Genomic DNA, 9683 nt, shown 5'->3' on the forward strand with positions numbered 1-9683 from the left:
AGGTGTTTTTTTCATTTTCAGTTTCTTGTTGCTCCTGTTCTAAATGACTAAATATCGCTGGCCATCCATTACAACAAACTCTCAGACACCTGGGTGTAAAAGAACTGCAATGTACAAGAACTACCAAGAACCTTCCGGAGGCTTCTGAAAAGGCTATGCAGTAGCTATGAATCCAGAAGGGAAATTTGTGGAGTAGGGCGCCACTTGGACAGAAATCACCTTCAGTTGGGTCACCCAGACAATAGCTGATGTTATCTGATGATTAAAAACTTGAGTCTATCTGTAAATCCACATTCAACACTGAAGATTTATCCAAGTAGCACCAGGTGCTGTATTCTAAAACTAAAACACAAATTTAAAAGTGTTGCTTCTGCATGGATGCAGTGAGCAGCAGAGTTAGGGGAATTAGTGGGAATATATTTTCAGCATTTCAAAAGAGTAAAAATACTGAGATCAAACATGTTTTTATACAAAATACACTAAGATTACTGCTCCTGCTAATACAAAATACAAGCTGCTAGTTTGTACGTTAAACATACACTTCAATTACATTTATTAAAAATTCTGCTTACCTTTCCCAGCACTTCACATTTTAGTTCCCAACAGGGGAATGCCATCAGAAAATGATTATCTATGCATGCAGCCTGGTAATGCATTAAAAGGACTGAATCAACACCCTCTCACAGTGAAGCCATTCAGTCAGTGCATTAGACTAACCTGTGTTACGGAGAAATTCTCAGTAACCCGGAGAACTATTCAGGCCATCTGTTTGAGTTAAGCTGATCATTCAGTGCGAATTCTTGACTGCATCTGATATCTTTATGTATTTTACGCACACACTATGTCGAGAAAAGTACTAAGCATTTTTTTTAAAAAATGCAAAATCCCGAGTGATACAATACAGCAGGTACAATATTTTCACTGCTGTTGTACCTGTATAATCATATATGTGACACATAAATCCTGACTTGACTTGACTTGACTGTAGTAATGTAAAATATTTAGCTTTTTAAGTATATTTTAACCAGCTAACAACACGTCAAGCATTCTAGAATAATGCATTTCCACCCATACAAACTAACATACTGCTAATTTTCCAGGATGAAAAAAGTTACTAATTTTATAGGACTGGGAAGACAAAATAATGACAGAATTCATGTCAATTCGTGAAGACTATTGTCATAAACATTATTAGACATCAGATACTTGTGGCATTGTCTGTATGTGCCCTACTAGAACTGATGTGACAGTAAATGACAAAAAGTAGACTACGAAATAATTTACTTTTTGTTTTGTCACTATCTGCTGTAATTGGATTCATATGTCACCATCTGTGAATAGCTTTTGATATTTTGGCAAAAATAAATAAATTACAAAGCTTTCAGTCAAGCTTTTGTGGCCTCATTTCTCATTTACAGTACACAGCTTCAGACAAAAACGCACTTGGAAGCACATACTGATGCAAAACTGTACACACAGAGAGCTGGCTATAGCAATGTGGGGGGGCTGGAGCCTATCCCAGCTGACTACGGGCGAGAGGCGGGGTTCACCCTGGACTGGTTGCCAGTCAATCGCAGGGCTGACACACAAAGACAGACAACCACACACGCACACACTCACAGCTAGGGGCAATTTAGAGTAGCCAATTAACCTAATGTGCATGCTTTTGGGATTGTGGGAGGAAGCCGTACCTGGAAAAAACCAACGCAGGCACAGGGAGAACATGCAAACTCCACACAGAAGAGTCCTCTTGCTGTGAGGCAATAGTGCTAACCACTGCACCACCAAGCTGCCCTGACTAAAAGTATTTAATATTTGCTTACTTGTTATTTCATGAGCTGAGACCATGATTTATCAGTGCCCAAGGTTACGCAGAGCTCTACAGAATGCACAGATATCTCCACTCTTCAGCCTCTATTTGTCTGTTAAATCTGGCATACGACTCAACTCAGTGAAGATCCTGCTGAAGGACATTCCAAGGTGGGAGGAAGGGTAGCCCTCCAATGTGAAGCCTGTCTTTCAGCTGTGACTCTCACTCTTGGCAATTTGATTTAAGCCGACTTGAAAAGGGCAGCAGCAAACGCATTTCAGGCAGAACTGAGTCACTTCATCTAATTCTCCGGCTTCCCCCTCTTTTGTTGCTCTTCAAGGTACTTATAGGCATACTTTGTGAGTCACATCAATAGCATTTCAACCCTTGTGGCCTCCAAGTTGCTAGTCCATACCCAAATTCACCCCTTCCCCCAATTATTCTCATTTCTCTATTCCATGACTCGCAGTGATTTTTGTAGTCATTTTTAAATGTTCTATTAGAGCCTAAAATACACACAACAGATTCTGCACAAAGCTACTGTAAAAAGAAAACAGAAAACACATTATACAGTGTAAGTTTACTATAAGCGTCATACTAAAGTACTCTTCAGTGTCTAGCGAAACAGCAAATCAGCTATTTTTGAAGGATAGCAGCTGTCATCTGTATCCTCATTTAACTTGGTAGTCTCACTCTATTCCAATCAGCCAATTGTACGACCAACAAACAAAACAATATTAGATCACGCGGCTGCGCTGTGAGTGCGGGACTTAAGGACAGACAAGTGTGACTACAGTTTGAACATTTTCTCCATTGGAATATGTCTAGATATATTGGGGGAGTATGTTGTTGTTTGTTTGGTAACTTGTATTAATTAAGCATGATTAGCCGGTGTTTTGTAAATGGCTATTTTGTTTTGACCAATTGGTTGATTGATTTTGGATGTTTAATGTTGTTGTTAGTCAGCTTTCCCCTTTGTGTCTGGGATAGTCCACCTGTTTATGAAACCTCCTTTAGTGTCACTTGCGATGTTTGGTCTGTTTAGTTATGTCAGATTGAAGCTTTAGTTTTCTTATTTCTTAGTAAGTGTCATTTGAGTTCAGGACAATAATTTTTGTTTCTTCTTTGCCTAGTTTCTTATGTATTATTCGGATTTATTTTTGGCATTTGTTATCAACTTTTCCAAAAATTTTAATTTTCATATTTTTGTCTTATCGCCTTTTTGTTTGGTCCCTGACATGTACTAACTTCAGTTTGTAATAAATCACTCCTGTCAGTGCCTGACTTGTTCTGCACATGCACTAACGTGATCCTGTCAGTCAACGAAGGTAAAATTATCAAAATATTATCCAAATATTCAAAATGATTATACGGTTATGAGATGGAAAAGTTAATGCAAAACACTGGAGCAGATGGATTCCCTCCCTGTACATGATCATGCTATGATTACTATTGTTTAAAAGAAAAAAATATGTACCAAATCAATTTTTGTATATTTATAATATATACATTCAGTATTCATACTAATTCAGTTAATTCATTCAGTACAGTTCATTCAATATATGCAAAATATATATTCCAGATAGATTTTCATTATGAAAACTTCCATAAATATACATTGCTATATAAACTGCAGATTTCCAGTACTGTCTAAAAGAGTATCGTGTATACTATTACATAATTGTGAACTGTTACATTTTCACTTAATAAAAACATGTTTGTTATCTTGATTTGAAATATGTGTTTTCAGAATGATTGTTTTTTGATAAATTATTCATGTGACAAGGTAACATACAGAAAAAGTGCACTAAAAACCCAGTCAGCAGCCAATCATGACATCATGGGTGACAAAAAAACCAATAATATTTATCATGGCATTGGATCGGTGCACCTCCCCTTCATAGGCTTTATCTCTCACTTTAAAAAATTCTAGCTGAACGGGCTTATAATGATCTGGTTTGAAGTGGTCTTTGACAGTAATATCCTACTGGCAGGGCACCTTGATCGAGCTCCTTAACAAGTAATCACCAGTGGTCCTCATGTAAAGATTAAAGCTTCACCAGTTTATTGTCTGCTTCATCTATAGGGGCAGCTTTGGCCATACTCCAGCAAGTGATTGCTTTGGATATATTCTGAGCACAATTTTATCTCCCAGCATCAGTGATTGTGACCCTTTCACAACATCGTACCATTGCTGCTCTAACAGCTTTAGCTCCTCCAGAGTGACTTTTCTCTACATGTTTTCACCAGACTTTATGGTATGTTGTCGGACGAATGGTTCTCCACATACACCCAATCAGGCAGAAAAACTATGAAACAAAGATGAGGGAAGATTGGGAAAAAGTGAGCCATCAATAATTAGACTTGATACAAACCTGACCCTCTGTCACAATCAGTCCATAATCTGGTAAGTAAGAGGTATAAATAGAAACTCCTTTTTCAGCTAATATATTTCATATACATGCGATATCAAAGCATTCTTCCTCGCTCTCACTAACTACAGCCCATGTTTTTTCATGCTTCTTTAGAGATTCCACAAGTTCATGGGACCAAAAATAGCTTTCAAAGAATCACTACAGCATGATGGAATAGAGTGATGGAGCATTTCAGTGTGTGGTACAATATGATGTTGTCAGTTTAGTGTTTTTAGGGTTCTTGCCATCGTCTTTCACAAGTTTTCTCAACCTTTTGTAATTTAAGGCTTTCTGATGAAGGAACACCTTCCCAAATAAATGAGCAAAAAAAGAACATGACGAAAAAAGTGAAGGAAAAGGCTATATATATGTGTGTTACGCCCCCATCAGCTGACCAAAGTAAATATTCTGCTGACTGTCAGTGAGACACTGACTTTGGCTTGCGTCTGGGAAACAATTAGATTAATTAGCAGTGAGATGGTGATAGGCTGACGTGCAAAGCAAAATTCAAAGCTCCCATCAGTTTGTTCCTTGTATTTGATGTTGTGACAGTCACAACGGTTTGCTGCTGTGTCAAAAAAAAAAAACACTGATTCGATGTCTCTGTATCTGAGAGAACGCCGACCAGCTAACAGCGGTAAAACACGTTTGTCTCTACCCGATGATGTGTCGGGATCTGCGTGGTGACATGATAGTCGAATGTAACTGGCCACTGAAATTACGCATTTTAATCTGATATGTTGTAATTGAATTATTGAGTACAAGTCGAACCACCCTGAGAACGCACTCTGAAACCCAACAGTGGGCTCACTGTTCTCTTAAACTCACCTCCATTACACACCCTCTAAGTCTACTCTGTCTCCTTCTCTTTCAAAACACACCAAGGCAATGCCTCACAGAAACAGTAGGTACACTATGGGCTTCATCTAGGTGGGGGGACTCTCCTCCCCTGGTACATCTGTGAGTTTAAAAGCTTTGATTCAGGCTCTGAGTGACTGCTTCTTCTCATCATCCCCAGCGGGTTCATAGTGTCTGTCGCATTGCATTATTATTAGGATGGGTAGCAATATGCTACTATACCGTATAGGGAAGAAAATCTGCAGGCTTGCAATTACATGCGTGGCAGTAGTGGTGAGGGTGATGAGGTGGGGGAATCACAAGAGAATGAAAGAAGCCAAAAAAATCTAAGTTATAATGATGAGCCGACAAGTAAGGCTTGTACTCAAGGAAGCAGCAACTACAAAGACTGGGAAAGGGAATCAGCTAGCCAGGCCCAGTCCAAAGGTAACAAAATCCAACTACCCACTCCTAAAAAGCTCACAAATTGGTGTACTGTAGAGTTTCAAAGTGGGAGTAGTTATTTTGAGAGCCCTTTTTGCAGAAGCAAAAGTACTATCAATTTTTCCCATAGTGAGTCACAGTTGATGCACTTCCACAACTTGGATGAACACTGAAACTCTATCACTTGATATCATCAACGGAAAAACCCATTATGATCCCAGGTGGTCAGATACTGCTGTTTTGTCACATGCATCTCATCCAGAGGCACAAGAAGCTATTATTATGGGAAATTATGGAAAATACAGTCCTGTGTACATTAAAAAGCTGGGAAACCATGGTTCAATATGGTAAGAATAATCCATCATCAAGCATAAAATTCTATTACACGTGCTGACATCAAGCTGGAACTAAAGATGACGTCTAACTAGGAACTTAGTCTAATGAGAATCTGCATGTGCAATCACAAGGTGTGCATATATTTCCAAAACTATCACTGGGTCAAAATGATTATGCCTGGCTGAAGATCAGTTGTGCATTTATGTATATATAAAATGGAAACAGAACAAAACAAATATAAAATACTTAGAATAAAATAACAGAAATGTCATGTTTGTGCAAATAAGGTAGCAGGTATTCACATTATGCAGACAATAAAGGCAGATCTGTTGCACTTAAGTGATTTAATAACATCCATCCATCCATTTTCTATACCGCTTATCCGTCAGGGTCGCGGGGGAGCTGGAGCCTATCCCAGCTGACTACGGGCGAGAGGCGGGGTTCACCCTGGACTGGTCGCCAGTCAATCGCAGGGCCAACACACAAAGACAGACAACCACACACTCTCACACTCACACCTAGGGGCAATTTAGAGAAGCCAATTAACCTAATGTGCATGTTTTTGGTATTGTGGGAGGAAGCCGGGGAACCCGGAGAAAACCCACGCAGGCACAGGGAGAACATGCAAACTCCACATAGAAGGGCCCAGACCAGGATTCAAACCAGGAACCCTCTTGCTATGAGGCGACAGTGCTAACCACTGCACCACCGTGCCGCCCTTATTTAATAACATAACAAATACAAACTGGCAAAGAATGAGGGGAACACATGGACTTGGGAAGGAAGGCTGGTAAGAGTCAGGTGAAACTAACCAATAAAGACACAGATATGTAAAACCAAACATAACACATGAAGAGAAAGAGACCATAAAATAAAACAAGAAATAACTAAAGTAATATCCAACTAATTCACGTGAAGCCCATGTGTGTGTTCCAGTTTCAGGTACCCGGGATGGGGATTGTGAGATCCACAACTGATCATGTTTTGTCACTACTTAACTCTACTACCATCTAATGAAGTTTAAGATAAGTTAAGTTTAACAAAAGCGTATTGTGTATCCGCCCTGTGATTCTGATCTGTTCCAAAACGTAATGGGTTCTTCCTTGGCCTGTCCTACATCTTTCTACCAACTTTCATATAAAATCATGCCAGTAGTGTTTGTGTAAATAAGCAGAGTTAGGACATACGAATTAAACAGAAACCATGACTAACTTGGTGCAGGTAATAAAAAAACAATCAATCATCTCACCTAACTCTCTGAAAGTAAATGAATAAACATACACCAAAATATTAAGAAACATTGGAACATTGGACTCACAATTCAGTGAAACATACTGTATGTAACTGCCTCAGTGCCTCTGGGCCATCGAGACCACACCTCTGGGCTTTGGCCACATTTCACATGTAATCCTTGGAAAGAAAAGCCTGAGGGAAACCAGTTGATCTGAGGACACATCTGAACACTGCGGCAGCTTGGTACGATATGGACCATACCAGAAGGATTTATGCTATCAGATTATATCACTGATGATACATGACACTGTGCCACTGAGACAAGGTGAGATTCCATATGGCAAAAAACCAGGAAGTGACACAACTTCTGCCATGATCCACTGCACACAAACCTGGTGAGTTTAAAATGTTGCTTTGAATTCAGTGCCAAAATATAAAAAGTGCCAACAAGTGGGGTCATAAGGTCGACACTTGATGTAAGAGATGTGCTCTAAATGAATCACCAGCCACCTATCATTGCCCAGAGACAGAGGGCAATGATCCCATTTAGCTTGAGAGACTATGGAAAACAGTCAATAAGCAGGTAACAGAAGCAACCAGATGGAAGAAAATCAATACATAGAGAAAAATATAAGGAGAGACAATGCTGCCACGTGTCCTCTAAGGCAAATATCACTGCAATACTTCAGTTAGGTGTTTAAGATAGCAGTTTTAATGTTGTCCATATGAGAGGAAAAGAAAATACACTCCCAACTCTGGGGTTTTGATGATAACAGAGAGCCTTTCCATTATCTCTACATGACTTTTTTTATGTAAATCTCATTCCTCTCCCTTCTTGCGACTGCTGGCCTGCGCTGTGAGGACTAAATCTGAAAGGCAGCTGGCAGTTTATGCCAAACGAGCAAACAAAAATCCACACCAATTAAGTGTGCCTTGCAATCTGTGTATGTGGTAAATATAGTTGGGGAAAAGGCTTCATGGAGCATTAGCGTGATTTTAATTAGTTTTTATCACTGTGGAATCATAGCATTGCTGGAAGCATTTGTCTGTTGACTTGACAGCTTAAGTGTTGTTATCTGATGCAGAGCTGCTGGGCAAAGATAGGCCAAAGTAGACATCACCACTGATAAGACCCATCCAATACACATGGTTAGAATGGCTTGTAAATGTCTGCCAGCTGTAGTGGTTAACCTTAATAAATTCTCTCTGTAACACCTTCTTCCTATAAAGACACAGCTATACAGTATACAGCTATACAGTATGCAGCAGGATGCACATCACGGTGATGGTCCCTATTAAAATAATTACTGACCTTCACCTTCATATCACTTCCATAGCTGTGATTCTTAAACTGACCTGTGTGCTCAATTAAAGAATGCAGTTTCTGTTTATTATAACCTGAACACAAGAAAAAAACGACACTAGCGAAAAGCAGCCAATGAGTCTGTGGTGTGTGTGGTTAAGCAAAAACTTGTTAACCTTCTAACCTTCATTGACACCAGCAGAGTCTCATCTACACACTGGTGCACCAGCATCATGCACATGCAGAATTAGTTGAAAAAAAACCCCCACACAGTTTAGCACGAAGACGCACACAGGCACTGAAACGCCCGCTTATGAATACACACACACACACACACACATACATACACAGACATAAGCAATACAAGTATACACCGAGATAAGCCTACAGTTACTGATTGCGCATAAGCATGTTTTGTTGTTTTTTACAGATTTCAGATATTTTCATACAAGAAAATAGAATTCCATGCCTCAAAGTTGAAATCGTCAGCGGACTTTTGTATCCAGTCCACATCAGACGGCACGCTTCATTCAAAAGCGCACTGGAAAGAGAAAGTGCACCAAAAGATGACAGACGTCTCCAAAATTTGAGGCGCAGCAAACATGAACAGGTACCACCATCTTTTAATCAGAAAGCAGCCAGGATAATGAAGTTAAAACCCGAACTTTACCTGTAACTGCCGATCGTCGCGAGCATGTCATATATGTGAGCGCATCCTGGAAATAAGAGTCCGTAACACGAGAGTGTTCCCTCAGATCGCTGGGGTTGTAACCAAGACTTCCATTCAGTTAAAGACAGCACCTGCTGATCAGCGCATACATATGCCCGCACAAACAACTGGTTGTGCTCAGTCAGCGGATTCCCATTAACCACAATGGGCTGGCCGCGCCGCTGCGCAATGACGCACGCCATGGACTCGCAGCTGATTTGGAGTCTCCAAAGCTGCCCAAGATGTATGCCCAAAAATCTGTCAACATGATGTCTGCTGCTACCTCTACATTACAGTATGAGGGGGGAAACGACATTTTATGCTACAGCTCAAACCATGGAGCAGTTTTTTTTATTACGCCGTTCATGAAACATGACGTTCAATGGGCATTTAGTGAATATGATTTCACACCTCACCAGCGACTAACATTTTTTAAATCAAAGAAATCGTAGTGGAATAATGGGATCTCTATTGACACTAAACAAATGCACCATGTTATCGTTTCATCTCTATTTTGGTGCCTTGAAGTAATCAAGTGACAATAATCCTGTCAGTGCGCGTTTAACGCTTCGCAGCAGCACTTGAAGCTATTATAAT

The 9683-nt window shown here is 39.9% G+C and overlaps 1 protein-coding gene across 1 annotated transcript in view; it reads right to left on the bottom strand.

The window, feature by feature from the left end:
* The window catches only part of LOC124066419 (gamma-aminobutyric acid receptor subunit pi), a 43283-nt gene extending 33959 nt beyond the window's left edge, over positions 1-9324 (bottom strand). The window contains exon 1 of the mRNA XM_046402767.1: positions 9048-9324. The gene's annotated coding sequence lies outside the window, so the exon portion shown is untranslated. The remainder of the gene's footprint in view (positions 1-9047) is intronic.
* Between the last annotated feature and the right edge of the window lie 359 nt (positions 9325-9683).

Source organism: Scatophagus argus, chromosome 10 (genome assembly GCF_020382885.2).
Source record: "Scatophagus argus isolate fScaArg1 chromosome 10, fScaArg1.pri, whole genome shotgun sequence".
NCBI lineage: Eukaryota > Metazoa > Chordata > Actinopteri > Scatophagidae > Scatophagus > Scatophagus argus.